The sequence below is a fragment of the Pan troglodytes genome, chromosome 6 (assembly GCF_028858775.2).
Source record: "Pan troglodytes isolate AG18354 chromosome 6, NHGRI_mPanTro3-v2.0_pri, whole genome shotgun sequence".
In the NCBI taxonomy this organism is placed as follows: Eukaryota; Metazoa; Chordata; class Mammalia; order Primates; family Hominidae; genus Pan; species Pan troglodytes.
The window spans coordinates 9,724,811-9,741,723 of NC_072404.2; the positions used below are offsets into that span (position 1 = coordinate 9,724,811).

The following is a 16,913-nucleotide window of genomic DNA, read 5'->3' on the forward strand; positions in this document are numbered from 1 at the left end:
AGAGGCTTCCCAGCCTGGGCACTTGTTGTGGAGAGATTCCCCCTTGCTGCGGCTGCCCAGCTGCCTTGTGTGTGTTGGTGAGAAAGGAGTCTCATGTCTAGTGGGGAAGGAACATCCTTCTGTCTCCTGATTCTCAGTGGGCTGCCAGTTGGTTGATCCCTTGCCTGTGCTGCCAGGCTTACCTTCTGTTGTCAGTGGGACTCCTGTTCAACTCAGGTAAGGGATGAGCCTGCCTGGACTGCCTTCTATGGTAGGTTAGGGGTTAGGAGTTACCAGTCCTGGCTTACTTTCTTCTGTTGGTGAGGGAAGGAAGGTAACATTCTTTGTTGCCATCTTCCTCCAGTCCTGGGGTCCCTAGCCAGTTTTTCTGCTTATTCACAATAGGCAGGTATTATTGCTCATGAGCCTCTGAATTGGCTGGGTGTTTTTTCTGGTCTTGGCTTTGTTTATCCCTTGCACTAATTGATGCTCAGCTGAAAGTCAAATAGGTGGCTCTGCTGATCTGGACTCAGCTGCCTCACATGTTTGGAGATCAACTGGCTATGGGCTCATCTAGCATGGCCTCAGCTTGCACAGTCATGCTCTTCTCTCTGTGGTCTCTGATTCTTCAGCAAGCCCACCTAGGCTTGTGCACGTGATGGTTGCAGGGATCCAGGAGAGTGTGGAAGTGCACAAGTCCTCTTGGAATTGGAGCTTGGAGTTGGCAAGCCATCACCTCACTTGCGTCGTGTGAACCAAAGCAAGTCACAGGATCAGCCCAGAGTCAAGAGGAGAGGAAAGATGTGCTTCCTGAAGGCAGGAATTTCACATTCATATTGCAAAGAGCAGAGGTACAGGGGAGCATAAAGAATCGAGGCCGTTTTTATAATAAACTTAACTCACCCTCATTGTCACTCATATGTATGACTGAGTTCATCTCTTGGGGTTCTGAATACCTTTAACCTGTCTGTACGTTGGTTACAGGGACTGACATCTGAGTCATTTCTCTTTGATTCATAGGATGGATTTAATTTTTGAAGCCATCCATCATGGAAAGAATATGCTTTGTCTTCTCAGAAATTGGTATTTTTTCCAGATTATTTCTTGACATGTTTCTGCATTTTTCAAATGTCCTTTTAAAAGTATGTAGCTTTGTTTTCCAATTTTTTTTTACTGTGGTAAAATACAGATAATCAAAAATTTACTGTCTTAACCATATTTGAATGTATACTTCACTGCCATTGAGTACGTTCATATTGTTGTACAACCGTCACCCCCCATCCATCTCCAGAACTCTTTTCATCTTGCAGAACTGAAATGCTAATCCATTAAACAATAACTACTAATTCCCTTCTTCCTTGAGCCCTTGGCTGGCACCCTTCTACTTTTTGTCTTATGAGTTTGTCTACTCCGTGTACTTCATATAAATGGGATCATACAGTATTTCTCTTTTTCTGACTGGCTTCTTTCACCTAATGTAATGTCCTCAAAATTTGTTTGTACTGAAGCCTGTGTCAGACTTTCCTTCCTTTTTATGGCTGACTGATAAAGAGGGACCTGCTTCCATAATGTTGCTGTTTTTTTTCCTATATTTCTTATCACTTTTTTGGTTCTCCATTTCCTGCATGTGTCTGCTTTTGTGTTTAGTTGATTTTGTGTAGTGACATGTTTGAATTTTTTTCTTTTTTTTTATATTCTACATCTGTTTTTCTTGTAGTTACTATGCAGATGACATTTACTATCCTAAAGTCAAATACTCTTAATTTGGATTTATATCAGCTGAACTTCAATATTATACAAAGTGCTGCTCTTTTATATCTTCATTCCCACTGTTTTCAGTTGTTGATGTCACAAAATCACATACACGATACTTCCAAAAACATCAATAATTTTAAAAAATGCATTAGCCTTTTAAATAACATAGAAATCAAAATGTGAGGTTACAAACCAAAGTTACAATGATACTAGCTTTTAGACTAATAATTGCTTTTAAAAAATGTATTAGCATCTTACATCATATAGAAAAAAGTGGAGTTACAAACTAGTGCTAAAATAATACTAGCTTTTACAATTGCTTATGTATTTACCTTTACTGAAATCTTTATTTCTTCATACAGCTCCAAGTTACTATCCAGTGTCTTTTCATTTCATCCAGAAGGGCTCCTTTTAGCATTTTTTGCAGAGCAGTCTACAAGTAACAAACTCCCTCAACTTTTGTTTATCTGGGAAATCTTAATTCCACCCTCACATTTGAAGTCCCATTTTCCTACATGTAGGATTCTTGGTTACAGGGTTTTGTTTTTGTTTTTTCAAATTTTCTGATAAGAAATCTGCTGATAATTTTATTGAGGATCCCATGTATCGTGATGAGTCACTGCTATTTCACTGATTTCAAGATTCTGTCTTTATATTTGGCTGTGGGAAGTTTAATTACAACGTGTCTCAATGTGGATATCTTAAAGTTCTTCCTACTTAGAGATTGTTAAACTTCTTAGATGTTTGTATTCACATCTTTCCTCAAATTTGGGAAGTTTTCAGCCCTTATTTCTTCAAGTATACTTTCTGTTCTTCTTTCTCCCTCTCTTCCTTTTCTAGGACTCCCATAACACATATGTTTGTCCTCTTTATTGTGTCCCTCAAGTCCCTTATGCTCTGTTCACTTTTTTTCAATCTTTTTTCTTTCTATTCCTGAGAATATTTTCCTTTGCCCTATCTTCACATTCACTGATTCTTTCTTCCACCTCATTAAAATTGCTTTTGCATCCCTCTAGTAAATTTATCATTTCAGTTTTTTTTTCTGCTCCAGAATTTCTTTTTGGTTTCTTTTTTGGTTTTCTGTCTTTATTTATATTTCCATTTTGTTCAAACATTGTTTTCTTGGCTTTCTTCGCATCTGCCTTTATTTCTTTGAGAATCTTCAAGACAGTTGTTTTAAAGTCTTTGTCTAGTATATTTGCCATCAGGGCTTTTTCAGGGACAGTTACTGTTGTTTTATTTTTTTTCTTTAAATGAGTGATACTTTCTTATTTCTTTGTATGCCTCGTGATTTTTTGTTGTTGTTGGAAAGTGGACATTTGAATCTAATGAGGTAATATGGAAATCAGATTTCCCCCTTACCCAAAGTTTGCTGTTTTTGTTTTTTGTTTTGCTGGTTGTTGTAGGCTGTTTCTGTGCCATGGATCAGCCTAAGGTGTATACTTAAGTTCTTCTCAGGTCTTTTCTGAGCCTCTGCCTTTTGGTGGGCATGCACAGGCACTTCCTAATTTTCCTCATATATGCAGTTGCTGTTGAATATCCTAATCTTCAATGTCTGCTTCCTAAAAGAAGAGAAAGAGAAAAATTAGGGGATAAAAGAATACTGGCCTTTGGCCGGTCACGGTGGCTCATGCCTGTAATCCCAGCACTTTGGGAGGCCAAGGCAGGTGGATCACGAGGTCAGGAGATCGAGACCATTCTGGCTAACATGGTGAAACCCTGTCTCTACTAAAAATACAAAAAAATTAGCCAGGCATGGTGGCGGGTGCCTGTAGTCCCAGCTACTTGGGAGGCTGAGGCAGGAGAATGGCATGAACCCAGGAGGCGGAGGTTGCAGTGAGCCAAGATAGCACCACTGCACTCCAGCCTGGGCAACAGAGCGAGACTCCGTCTCAAAAAAAAAAAAAAAAAAAAAAAAAAAGAATACTGGCCTTTTAAATCTCATGGAAGTCACTTTAGGTGGTTGGTAGAGGCCTACAACAGTGTTGGAAGGTGCAGCAACAGTGGCCACTGACCTCTTTGTCTGCACCTCTGTGATCAAAAGCAGCAATCAGTGATAAGAACATATGTCTGGTTTTTGGAGGACAGTGTCCTTTTTGCCTACCAAGGCTCCTGCAAACCGTATGCCAAGCTGCTCCAGGAACATGTGCACAGCTGCCTGCCATGGGACTGGGGCGTGGGATAGGTAGCTCTATTATGCCAAGAGCTGAAATTAACTGAAAATAACTTCAATTTACTGTCCAAGCCTTCTTCTGGAAGTTGCAAGCCTTAAGTAGCCTCCAGAGTTCCAAAATAGTTATACTGGACAGATTCTGCCAGTGCAATTGTTGTCCAGGTGAGAATACAGACTCCTGGTTCTCTCTCCTCTGCCATCTTCCCAGAATCATCCTCTGTATCATTTTTATAATCTGAAAAAAATAGTTGTGGAATTTGGAGGTATTTTTCTAGGTTTTATGATCTTCTCCTGAATGTTACTCTTTGTCCAGCCTTATAAATTTTTGGTATTATTATCCAGACAACCATGATCCTACAAGTCTGACAAGCCATGCTGTGACTACTTCTAATTGGGACTGTTAAATTATCAGACTCATGCATTCCTGTGAGGGAAGCCTTTTGCTTCTGTGGTGGGTCCTATGTGGAAGGTGCGTCTGCCGGGGACCTGTGAAGGCTGGGCATTGCCCCAGGGAACTGTGAAGGCTGGACAGTGCTCGGCGCTGATCGGTGGCAGGGTCAGCTTTTTGAGAGCCCTGTTTGTGTTGTCCCACTCCTGTTCCTGGAGAAAATCACCTTTACAAAGGCTCAACTGGCAATTTTGGAATTACTTGGGTCATTGTTCTGAATGTGCTATTGGTTTTCAGTAAATAAAGTTCAAATTAGAAGCTTAGAAATAGTTTAAGGTGTTTGGTTTTTGAGCTCCTAATAGTCTTTCTTCACTATTTTGGCCCTCTTGGTTTCTATTAAGTTGGACCATATGTAATTGTCATTTTGTAAGTCAAAAGCAATGGAATAGTGGCAACTGCCTATGGTTCAACCTAATACTTTACATTTTACCTGTAGCAGATTGTGGCTTTGTTTTGTTGCCTTCTCAACTTTCAAAGAAAGCCTTTTTTTTTTTTTTTTCTTCTATTTGAAGGCTGTTTCCAAGACCACATGTATCTCCAGTTCTGACACATATGTGCTTGACCTGGTCATTCACACTGATGTTTCTAAATCAGCCTTTCATAACATTTTTATTTATTAGTACCTCTTTAAATGAAATAATTATTTGATAAAGTGTTGACTCTCTTTCCCACAGTTGTTTGTGACCAGTATTTGCACTGATTCTCAAAACAAGTGAATCTTCCACCAGTCCCTAACTGTGATCCTAATCACGTGTAACGTATTTCCCACCCTGCATTGTCCACAGGATTCTTCATTCATCACCTACCATGCATCAAAGTGCCAGACACTGGAGTCAGAAATATGATAGCAACTCATGTATGCTGTGTGATCAGTAACTATCTGTTGAATGAATACATGACTGAGTGTAAGTTAATGAACGAATGAGTTGCATTTGCTTTGGAGGAGCTGTCTGTCTTCAGGAGAGAGAAACTTGTAAGCAGACATTGTCAATTTGGTGTGCAAAGGACAATCATAGATGTGTATGCAGAGGGCCATGGGAACACTGCAGAGATGTTTGTTTTTCATATGCACTGTACCCACATTCTGCTTCCCAGTTGCACGCTGAAAATCTATTCTGTTAGATTTGTGTTTTGATCACTTAAGGCTTCTGTTACTATCACCTGAACAAATTATGCAGATTTCTCAATCACATTTGACATTTCTGGTTCAATATTATGAACCCGATCAGATCCCATTGTTGTGTAACATTTTCTGGATATATGTCTTCGTCACCTATCTCACAGGTTTGTTGTGAGGCGTAAATGAAAATAGTATGTGAATATGTATAAACCACTACGCAGAAAACATGGAGGTTAAGCTGTCACTCTGGATGATAGTTGTTCATCACTGCCTACAGTAACTGACCTATAAAACAACCACTAGGAAAAAGAAAAGAAGATACTTTGCTTTTTTTTTTTTTTCTGGAAGAAATACAGTAGATAGTCAAATTGCCTGCCAATAGAATAGTTTCCTGGACAAGGATGAATCTAGAAAGGACATTTAACAGAGATTGACCTTGGTTTTGTTACAGTGACCTGACAATATCAGGCAGTAGTCTTGCATAACCACCATATAGTGAAACGTCTCAAAATCTCCATGGTAACATGCAGAGAACTGTATCATAGAGCACGGTGTATACCCACACGGACTGTGATCCAGGAAAAAAGATCTGTTTCCACCCCCACACACACTTGCTCACGTTTACCTCTCTTCTGCCCCAGCGCCTCAGATACCTGCTTCCTCACTGGTAATTGTGATGATATTTTTGTCTAAAATCTATTTTGTAACTCATTCTTTCTGATTTTACTCTCAAACCCCTTGGCGCTTACATTGAATGAGATAAAGGTGTCACTGTAGGGCTGTAAACTTTGTTGTGATGAAGACTCTTGAGACGTAAAATGTATGCTCTAACTGCAGACCTGTGCAGAACGTGAGTTTGATCTTCAAGTGACTTTCGTTCCAGCCTTGATATTCAATGCAGTGCACTAATTTGCCCTTATTGGCATCCTGTTTAATAGATATTCCTAAGCCTTTTTCCAAATAGTCGAATGTTTGAGGAAGACTTTATGGCTGTCAAAGTGTTTACTCATATAATCCAGTTTGATCCTCACCTTGTGAGATGGTCAGGGCCGGTAGGATGGTTGTCATTTTACAGATGAGGAAACATTTTCTGATGGGAATTAGCCAACCTGTGGCTGAGCTGGAACCAGAACCCAGGCCTGTGTCCTTGTACTCAGGTTGCCACAGCATTCCTCCTGATGTGCCCAGCAGCAGGCTTCTAAAGGACCTGAGCCCCCTCTGCCAACAGTGTCCCCTCTTAGCTACTGGTGTGATATGTAGCTGTGAGTCCAGGGTGGGTATTCACGTACTTTTGATTGACCACCAGCTTAAAACTTCCCATGCCACACCACACTGCCCATCTATATATTACTTTGCAATCATTATCATAAGCTTAAAACTTCCCATGCCACACCACACCACACATCTATATATTACTTTGCAATCATTATCATAAGCTTAGAGACTTTACAGAAAGTCGTCCTTAAAGTGTTGCTAAAAAATATATGTCAATTACAAAAGGAGACATGGTGCTTTTCTTTTTTCTTCTCCCCTAATTATAAACAATAAAAGCCACAGCTTCATGCTGAGAAAGGATCAGCAGGGAATGATGGACATTGTGATTTGGCAGCTGACATTTTCTAACATGATTTTGTTTTATATAAGTAGTTCAAAGTTTTCCTTGATTATTGTCTTGCCTTCCTTTCTGACAAAGTAACATTTTTTTTTTGCCCATAAAAGTCAAGTAGAGCAATGCATTTCCCATGCCGTCATGTCTCCCATCTTGTAGCAACCAGTAGTGTATAAAATGAAAGTCTTCCCACCTTTAAGCAAATGTTTGTTTTCCTTATTAAGAAAGAAGTTTCATTTGAAGCTGGAAGTTTTTTTTTTCCCCTAACTTATATTAGTCCATACTTTAATAGTAGTTTCCTAAAGAAAATATGTCAGCATGAAAAAGCAAGGTGATACTATATTTTAGAAAATGCCCTCATGGCTTAGATTTTAAAACTAATGCTTTTGTTAAATGTTTTGGCTTTGAACAAAAAGCCTCCTTGAGAAATGCTATTTCCCATTGCACGGTTTCTTAACTCTCTGGGTTAAAGTTCGTATTTTCTATCTTTTTACATCTGGCAAATAGACCCAGAGAATGTTTTTGTTTCATCTAACAGTTATTTCTACAGATCTGACCAGGCTGCCTGCACACATCTAGATTTTTGCACTGACAGCATAAGTGTAAGTTTTGTATTTCATTGTAGCGAAAGCACTTCACATATGCTTATAGTAGGTTGAAGTATTTTTAGATCAAACGTGAATCCACCATGTTCCGTAAACTAAAATATATTTAATCTTAACAGAGTAGACTTGGCGGAATGGCTGACTTTAAACATAAGCTTAAACAAAATGATGAGTTCATAATTATTTAATGTAAACTGAATAAGGTTGAAGGGCCCTGCAGGGTCGATTTCAAAGTGCTTCAATGATTACACATTATAGACCGCCTTTCCAGTAAAACACTACTCAGGTGGGAGACTAGCTGGCAGCACTATAAAGTACCTAAATGGTTTCAGACTAAAGAATCTGTTAGTTTTGTAGGTTTAACATCCTTGACACTTAATAGGATTTGAGATTCCATTGTAGCAGCAGCTTTTATTGCATGACACTTTAATTGAATGCCTTAGAGTAAAATGAAATTAACAAAGGCAGTATTAAATTATGGATGTTCCTTTTTTATCATTTGGCTAAGAATTCTGCAGAGTTTCTTTTCTGATTATATTATGTTAAATTGATTGATATGAAAAAATAAACACACTATCTTTAGGACTAGGTATACCATCTGGTCCAAGAAATTCTGAATAAAATGTAAACAGAGCTGGAGTTGGCCAACTTGTCTCTCCTACGCTTCAGAAAGCAATTACGTTAGAGCTAGAGTAGTTTAAAAATGGCCTGCAATAAATCCCCATTCTTGAGTGGATAAGAGCAAGGCAGCTCTGTCTTTTGCATTGTAGCTACCAGAATGACAACGTATTCTGAGACAGATGGGAGACATCGAACAGTAGTTGATTTTTGTTTGTGAAGTAGTGTGGCAAAGCCAGTAACCTATTTTAAAAAAAAAAAAAACAAGGACCAATTTAACCAAATCTGACCTGTTTATATTTAAACATCCATGAATGGAAAACCATTTTCATATTTGGATATTGATGATCTTTATATTGCTTCTCCTTTTCTCTAATACTATTTAAAATAAGAATCTGCAACTAAACTAAAATCTTCAAAAAATAATAAAGTTAAGATGATGAGCATGATGTCAGCAAGATAGTGGAATCAGAAGCCTCAGTCTCTACTCCCCTGACCCCCACACACCAAAAGGTGAACTTGCAGCTGTCCACAGACTAGAATATCTTTTTGAAAATGTCAACACTTGGAAACAAGCCTGAGATACCTGTGTGATCTGCATAATTGAATGAAATCTGAATTAGGAGAGTGAGAAGAATGGTCTCACTCTGACCACACTGCCCCTTCCCATCTCCCAAGTTGGCAGTGCCAGACTGAGAGGATTTCCCTGGACCAACAGTTTCTGCCACAGGGAAAGAGAACCAGAGGCAGTCATCTAGTGATGCTAACGTTCCAGGATGCTTCACAATAAGCCCACTCTAGTCTCACCTCTTAGGAAACACTAGGAGAAACAGCATGGCCACAGTGCCTAGGGTCAGGTAGAAACAAAGAAAGGAGGCAGAGGTCATGGTTACCAGCACATGGATCTTAGAGGTACCTCTGTGTTTCTGGCAGCTGTGGCTCCCAATAGCAGATACCAGTCAACTTCATAACCCACATTTAAAGCTAAGCTGGTTGCCTTCATTAACATGGTAGGAATTTCTACCTAGCCTGAGTTCCTAGAATGCTATTCTCCCTGGCTAGCTTCAGAGCCCACCCAACAAGCCTGCACAGGCAGGAAGACATTCACCTCCTCCCATTTCAGGGAAGCAAAGGGGCTAGATCAGCTTGACCCAGGAAGTCGAGCTGTGGCTCCACCTAGCTAGAAAGCCCACCCAACCACCCTGTGCAGGCAGAGACTCCCACCTCCTGGCATTTTGGATAAATGCAGGGGCTAGTCTTGCTTGATCTAGAAAGTCAAGCAGCAGCACTACTCAGCCAAAAAGCCTGCCCAATGACCCCACCCTAGCAGGGAGACTCCCAGCTCCACAGATTTCAGAGAAATGAAGGGGTTAGATCAGCTTTACCTAGGAAGCCAAGCAGTAGTTCCACTCAGCCCAAAAGCCCACCCAATGACCCGACGTAAGCAGGGAGACTCCCACCTTCATGGATTTCAGAAAAGCATAGAGGCTAGACCTGCCTGACCAGGAGGTCAAACAGTCACTCAACTCAGTCAAAAGCCCACCTCATAGCTCCACCGTGACAGGGAGGAAATCCTGAATCATGAATTTCCTAAGGAACATAGCCTCTGGTCTGCTTGTCCCAAGCAATGACTTCACTAACCTCAGAGAACAGCCTATAGCCCTGCCTGACTGTAGATCTCAGTAGTGGCCAAGGAATACATCCTGTAACTGGCCTGACCAGAAGTCATTGCAGTACTTAGCCAGCAATCTCATCAAACAGGGAAGCCAAGCCCACAGCCCCACCTGACATCAGAGCAAAAGCAGCAGCCCAACTAAGTTGTGAACTCTCATGAAGCTCTGCCTGCCCAGGATTATCACCAGATGGCCCTTCCAGAATCACAGTCTAGATCAGATAGTGGAAATCTATTCCTGTCAAAGAATACCTATAAAGGCCAGAAAAGGGGACTGTGTTCTCAAATGTGCAGATAACACAAGGATTACAATGACTGAAGGGAATCATGACACCTGCAAAGAAAACTAATAAAGCTTCAATAGTAGACCCCAAAGAAATGGAGATCTATAAAATGGTTGACAAAGAATTCAGAATAGTACTCATAAAGAAGTTCAGTGAACTACAAGAGTCTATGGATAGAAAATTGAATAAAATTTGGAAAACAGTACACAAAGAAAGCAAGAAATTTGACCAAAAATAGAAACAATTAAAAAACAGAAATCTTAGAGATGAAAAATACAGTGGCTGAATTGAAAAATTCAGTAGAAAGCTTCAGCAGAAGACACTGTCAAGCAGAAGAAAGAATTAGTGATCTGGAAGACAGAACATTTGAAATAATCCAGAAGAGCAGAAAGATAAAAGAATGATAAAGAATGAAGAAAGCCTATGAGAGTTATGAACACTGTCAAGAGATGACACCTTTGTATAATGTGAATTAAGGACAGCAGAGAGAAAAAAGCACCAGAAACTATATTTAAAGAAATAATAGCTGAAAACTTTTCTAATATAGGAACAGATGCCAATACCCATGTTTTAGGCTGTTCTTGCATTGCTGTAAAGGAATACCCAAGACTGGGTAATTTATGAAGAAAAGATGTTTCATGGGCTCATGGTTCTGCAGACAGTACAGGAAGCATGGTGCCAGCATGTGCTTCTGGTGAGGGCCTCAGGAAGCTTACAATCCTGGCAGAAGGCAAAGGGGAAGCACTTGTCTCACATCGCTAGAGCAGGAACAAGAGGTGATGGGAAAAGGTCTCCAACTCCTTCTAACAACCAGATCTTGTGTGAACTCATTACCATGGGTAGGGCAGCAAGCCACTCATGAGGGATCTGTCCCCATGACCCACACACCTCCCATCAGGCCTCACCTCCAAGAACGTGGATCACAGTTTACCGTGAGATTTAGAGGATAAATGTCAAATCATATCAACCCAAGTACAGGAAGCAGAGTTCTCCAATCAAATTCAACCCATAGAAGAGTTTACCAAGGCACATAGTAATACAATTATCAAAAATCAAAGACAAAAATTCCGAGAGCAGCAAGAGATAAGAAACACTTCATATACAAAGGAGTACCAATACTACCATCAGTGGATTTCTCAGCAGAAGCCATGCAGACACGGAAAGAACAAGATGGTATATTCAAAGTGCTGAATTTATATTTATATTTTACAATAAAGTGTTGAATATCTCACGCAAGGGTATCATACTGCATATTAGTAGTTGAGAAAAATATTAAAATTCAAAATTTGAATTTAATATGTACTGCTTTTGCATTATTGTAAAGTTGAAAAATTCTAAGTTGAACTTTTATAAGTCAGGAATTGTCTGTACTTCCAAAAATCTTTTTACAAAGCCAACATTACCTTGGTACCAAAGCCAAACAAGAACATTATAAGAAAGAGAGTTAAAGGTCACTGTTCTTGATGAATATAGATGCAAATTTCTCAACAAAATACTAACAAACTGAATTCAACAACACATTAAAGGGATCATTCATCATGATCAAGTGGGATTTATTCTTCGATACAAGGATGGTTCACCATACACAAATCAATAAATGTGATATATCACATTAACGGAATGAAGGACAAAAGCCATGTGCTCATTTTGTTAGATGCCGAAAAAGCATTTGACAAAAATTCATCTTTTTATAAAAATTCTCAGCAAATTAGTTGTAGAAGGAGTGGACTTCAACACAATAAAGCCCGTGTGAGAGAATCCCACAATTAAAATTATACTCAATGGTGAAAAATTGAAAGCCTTTCCTCTGACATAGACAAACATGCCTATTCTTGCCACTTATATTTAACATAGCATTGGAAGTCCTCACCAGAGTAGTTAGGCAAGAAAAATAAATACAAAGCATCATAATAGGAAAGGAAGAGCTGAAGTTGTCACTGTTTGCTGATAACATGATCTTATATATATAGAAAATGCTACAGACCCCACCAAAAAAAAAAAACCCTGTTGGAACTAATAAACGAATATATTACAGTTGCAGGATACAAAATCAACACACAAAAATCAGAGGCATTTCTATATGCAAACAATGAACTATCTAAAAGGTTATCAAGAGAACAATTTCATTTACAACAGCTACGAAAATTACTTAGGAATAAATTCAAACAAAGGAGTGAAGACCTTTACACTGAAAACTAGAAAATGTTGATAAAAAAGTTGAAGATACAAATAAATGGAAAAATATTTTATGTTGATGGATTGGAAGAATTAATATTGTTAAATGGCCATACTACCAAAACCAACCCTACCAATTCAGTGCAGTTCTTATCAAAACTACATCATTTTTCATAGGAATAGAAGAAACAATTCTAAAATTTATGTAGAAACAAAAATACCCCCAAATAGCCAAGGCAATCATGAGCAAAAGAATAAAGCTGAAGGCATCACACTACCTGGTTTCAAACTATACTACAGAGCTATAGTAATTAAAACAGCATGGGACTGGCTGAAAGAAACATCAACAGATGAAACAGACTAGAGATCCCAGAAATGAACACATGCATATGATTTAAATTTATTTTCTTTTTCTTTTTTCTTTTTTTTTTGGTTAGAGAAAGGGTCTCCCTATGTTGCCCAGGCTAGTCTCAAACTCCTGGCCTGAAAGGACTCATCCCTGAGCCTGTCAAAGTGTTGGTATTACAGGCATGACCCCCATGCCTGGCCTATTCAACTGATTTTCAACAAAGATATTATGCCAAGAATATGCAATAAGAAAAGGATATCCTCTTCAATAAATGACTTTGGGAAAAGTAGATATCCATACACAAAAGAATGAAGTTAGATTCTTACTTTACACCATATATTAATATAAAAATCAACTCAAAATGGATTAAAGTCTTAAATATAAGATGAGAAACTATAAAACTAATCTACAGAGTAAGAAAAAATATTTAGAAACCATACTTTGGATAAGGGGTTAATATCCAAAATATATAAGAAGCTCAAACAACTCAATAGAAAGAATACAAAAAATTCTAATTAAAAAAATGGACAAGGGACTGGAATAGACATTTCTCAAAAGAAGACATACAAATGGCTGACAGATACATGAAGAAATGGTCACATCAGAAATCACTAAGGAAATGCAAATTGGAATCACAATGAGAAACTACATCTCACACCTGTCAGAATAGCTGTTTTCAGAAAGACAGTATAACATGTGTTGGCCAGGATGTGAAGGAAAGGGAACCCTGTTGGTGGAAATGTAAATTAGTGCAGCCATTGTGGAAAACTGTGTGGAGATTCCTCAAAAAAAATGAAAAATAGAACTGCCATATGATCTGGCAATCCCACCTCTGGGCATTTACCGAAAAGATTTGAAATCAGTGTGTTGAAGACATGTGTGCACACCAATGTTCACTGCAGCATTATTCACAGTAGCTGAGCTGTGGAATCAACCTAAGAGTCCATCAGCAGATAACTGGGTAAAGAAAACGTGGTACTTACACGTAATGGAATACTATTCATCCTTAAAAATGAAGGAAATGCTTTCATTTGCAGCAGCATGGATGGAATCAGAGAACGTTATCCTCAGTGGGAGAAGCCAGGCACAGAAAGACAAATATCACACAATCTCACTCATCTGTGAATCTGAAACAATAACTCATAGCAGCAGAGAGTAAAATAATGGTTATCAAGGCTGGAGGGTGGGGGGAATAGGGAGGTGATGGTCCAAGAGTTAAAAAATCTCAGGCAAGAGGAATTTTTTTTTAGTTTTGTTGCTGAGCATGGTGAATATAGTTAATAATAGAGAATTGTACACTTCAAAATGTCTGAGAGTAAATTTTAAAAGTTCTCACCATAAGAATCATTAAATATGTGAGCTGATGGATATGTTAACGAGATTGATTTAATTATTCCACATTTTATTAATCAATCATAACATTACTTTGTACCCCATACATTTATGCAATTGTGAATTGTCAATTTACAATTAAGAAGTATTTTCAAAGATTTTAAAAAGTGGAGGCTGGACTGCTTAGGACATGTGAAAACAGAAGACAAAATATAAGAAAACATTACAAATTAAATAATTATTTTCTTAACAGACTATTGGTGTAAATGCTTTATAAGTAACTGTCTACTGGATGGAAAGGGGGAAGAAATTTGAACATATCTGGGAAATTACTTAGTAAATTTAGGCATTTAATTTAAAAAAATACACTTGCTCATGATTATAAGACTTCTAAGCTCAGAGTGTGAGTGTGAGGAAAGAGGAGACAGCCTCTTAAAAAGGTCCCAAGTATGACAAATGCAGATCTTGATTGAGAGTTGTTGCTTCTGCTGTCAGTCACATCACCATCCTGTAAAATGTGAATTTATCTTTTTTCCCCCGTGCAAAATAGTGAGAGAAATATTCCTTAAGCAAATGTGGTCTTTATTTCAAATTAACAGTTTTAGCGATTGCTTGCTTTTATTAGGTCATGCATCTTGTTTTCTGGATTTGTCATATAATGCAGTTGTGGTCATGTAGGTAACACAAATGTGGTCTCTTTGAACATAGAAGCTGGGATTGCAGTGAAGTAGAGAGAGCGAAAGTGCTCTCCTTAAGTCCTCCTTGTTTGTTCTCTTTCTTTTGGGTTCTGTCTGTTAATTTCTCTCTTTTACTCTTTCCCTTCTTTCTTCCATCCTTGTCAAAAGCATTTATATACTGGACAGAAGCATGTCTTGGATGACTTAAAGTGCAGCCCTGTTTTGTAGTTATTATCTTCCTGCATAATCAGTAATCTCTGTTTTCCACTTGTTGCAGAGTTAAACACAGCTTTCTAGTGAATCCTCACCCTAGAGTAGAGGAATACGTGATATTAATTGAAATAGACTTCCTACAGGGCATTTTGTAGCTTTTCTCCTCTTTCTCACCTAAAAAACATACCAGATAGTTTTGTGTTCAGGACCTTAAATCCTAGCCTAGCAACGGTCATACATTGTGAAACAAATAATGAGAGAGAAGGTTATAGTTAATACTCTTATAAGCCTCTCCATGTACAAGGATACAGACAAAAATGCAAAGAACAGCACTGGATGTCTTCTGATTAATCAAATTATTTCTGTGTCTCAGTGAATGGACTGAAATACAGCACAGCCTATTTGCCTTAATACCGATGAATTTTTACACAGTGAGTACATTCTCTGGTCTTTTTCTCGCTGATGCAATGGATGTTTGTGTTAGGGCTAGAGGGAGAAAAGAGGTGTGATTTAACTGTTACCTGTGCCTGTGCTTTACAGTTTTCCTTTTTAAAACAAGTTTTGGGGAGTACACCTCGGTAGTACTACTCTACAGCTGGCACCCTACAACTCCCTTTGGCTCCTCCAGCTCCCCCACACCCCCACCAACACACTAATCCATATAAAAGTCATATTACTGGAGGTCCACCTCATCTTTTTCAGATATCAAAGCAAATAGAAGAAATAGAGTATAAACATTGTTCTCTTACTCTGACAAGCAGAATCAATAGACATCTTTCCCCATACACTTTAATGGTGGTTGACATAAACATTGTTTTTGTTTTCAGGTTGGAAATAGGAAATGAGACTTGACAATATATTCGTATCATTAAAATTCTTTATTCCAGAAAAGACTTAGTATTGAAATCACACACACACACACACACACACACACACACACACACACACTCCCATACAGAAAACTTTTCTCAGTGGACTATTGCCGTTAGTCTTTCTCCTTTTTCCCACCTAATTACCTGACGTTGTTTGAAAGATAATTATAATTGACAAAATTATTTTTTCTATACATAAGCATCTAAACTCTGATTAACTCAGGAAAACACAAAGAAAATACTTACTTCATTTGCAGAAAAGCAAAGGTGACAGAGCGTAGCAACATGATGCAGCTGATCACACTGGAGCCTTGTGCACACGCTGTGTTCCTCCCATTTGAGCTTACCCTAGAGATGAACCTGTGTAAAAAGAGGTAAATACCAACAGGAACTGAGAGCAATTCTAGAAAAACTAATGGCATTGGTTAAAAAAAAAAAAATCCCTTCTCCTCAATTTCTGTGTCTAAGTGATTCCTAAAGTACCATTTTATAAATACGAAGTATCATTCCTCTGGAAGACCATTCCTTTTTGTTTTTTTCAGCTGGCCCGAGCCCTACCTGTCCTTTCCTTATAAAATACTGGCCAGGTCATCAGAAAACAGTTAACTCAGAGATGCTCTGTAAAAAACTCTCTGAAGTTGACCTGCATGGCAGAAGTGTAGCAAGTCAACTCTCTCTGCTGTCCCTCACCTGTTCTGTAGCTTTGTGAAGTCCTGCATGAAAGCATTTCAACATAAGACGTGGTTTCATTGGGGCCCTTCTACCTCAGGACCGCTGGAGTTTGTATGGCTGTCAGTGTCACATGCGGTTGCACAGAAGCCACTCTCAGAAGTCTGAAGAGAAAGGAACTGAATAGGAGAGTTAGTTTCTTAGAGAGCCCGTGGGAGGACCGGAGGGCAGGCTCTTGGAAGTGACTCTGAGAATCGTGCCAAACAGCTCGTGTGCTCCGGGGAGTGGACAGTCTCAAAGCTGCAGCCCCACCTCCCGGCCTGGGACCTCACTCCCTCTGCTTCGATTGAAGCAGGAAGCCAC

General features: G+C 38.8%; 1 protein-coding gene and 1 long non-coding RNA gene across 5 annotated transcripts in view; one reads left to right on the forward strand and one right to left on the reverse strand.

Moving 5' to 3' along the window:
* Window positions 1–16,913, forward strand: part of SDK1 (sidekick cell adhesion molecule 1) — a 961,868-nt gene that overhangs the window by 469,791 nt on the left and 475,164 nt on the right. The window lies entirely within an intron of this gene.
* LOC107975683 (uncharacterized) lies at window positions 14,153–16,912 on the reverse strand. Its single transcript, XR_001719053.3, has 3 exons — window positions 16,572–16,912; window positions 16,128–16,241; window positions 14,153–15,105 (listed from the first exon to the last, which is right to left on the reverse strand). It is a non-coding gene; the product is annotated as an uncharacterized LOC107975683 (long non-coding RNA).